General features: G+C 40.9%; 1 non-coding gene across 1 annotated transcript; it reads left to right on the top strand.

Moving 5' to 3' along the window:
• Positions 1-368: 368 nt before the first annotated feature.
• On the top strand, positions 369-472 carry LOC130953486 (small nucleolar RNA R71). The gene has a single exon (XR_009075655.1). It is a non-coding gene; the product is annotated as a small nucleolar RNA R71 (small nucleolar RNA).
• Positions 473-756: the final 284 nt, after the last annotated feature.

Genomic DNA, 756 nt, shown 5'->3' with positions numbered 1-756 from the left:
TTGATTAGATCAGAGACCATGGTTGCTAAGTCAGAGGTATTCTGCTTAGAACTCTCTGTCTGTTGCTGAGAAGATGATGGAAAAGGCTTGCCATTGCTAAACCTGTTTCTTCCACCATTATTGTTGTTGAAACCTTGTTGAGGTTTCTCTTGATTCTTTCATGAGAAATTGGGGTGATTTCTCCATGAAAAATTATAGGAGTTTCCATAGGGTTCTCCTAGGTAATTCACCTCTTCCATTGAAGGGTTCTCAGGATCATAGGCTTCTTCCTCAGATGAAGAGATCCTCCAGCAGAGCTATCCAAGGACATCTTGGATAGTTCAGAGAGACCATCATAGAAAATACCTATGATGCTCCATTCAGAAAGCATGTCAGAAAGACATTTTCTGATCAATTGTTTGTATCTTTCCCAAGCTTCATAGAGGGATTCTCCATCCTTTTGTCTGAAGGTTTGGACTTCCACTCTAAACTTACTCCATCTTTGTGGTGGAAAGAACTTTGCCAATAAGGCATTGACTAGCTTTTCCCAAGAGTCCAGGCTTTCTTTAGGTTGAGAATCCAACCATATCCTAGCTCTGTCTCTTACAGCAAAAGGGAATAGCATCAGTCTGTAGACCTCAGGGTCAACCCCATTAGTCTTGACTGTGTCACAGATTTGCAAGAACTCAGCTAAGAACTGATGAGGATCTTCCATTAGAAGTCCATGGAACTTGTAATTCTGTTGCATTAGAGAAACTAATTGAGGCTTAAGCTCAA

The sequence above is a fragment of the Arachis stenosperma genome, chromosome 9 (genome assembly GCF_014773155.1).
Source record: "Arachis stenosperma cultivar V10309 chromosome 9, arast.V10309.gnm1.PFL2, whole genome shotgun sequence".
Taxonomy (NCBI): Eukaryota; Viridiplantae; Streptophyta; class Magnoliopsida; order Fabales; family Fabaceae; genus Arachis; species Arachis stenosperma.
This window is presented reverse-complemented; position numbering and strand designations above follow the sequence as displayed.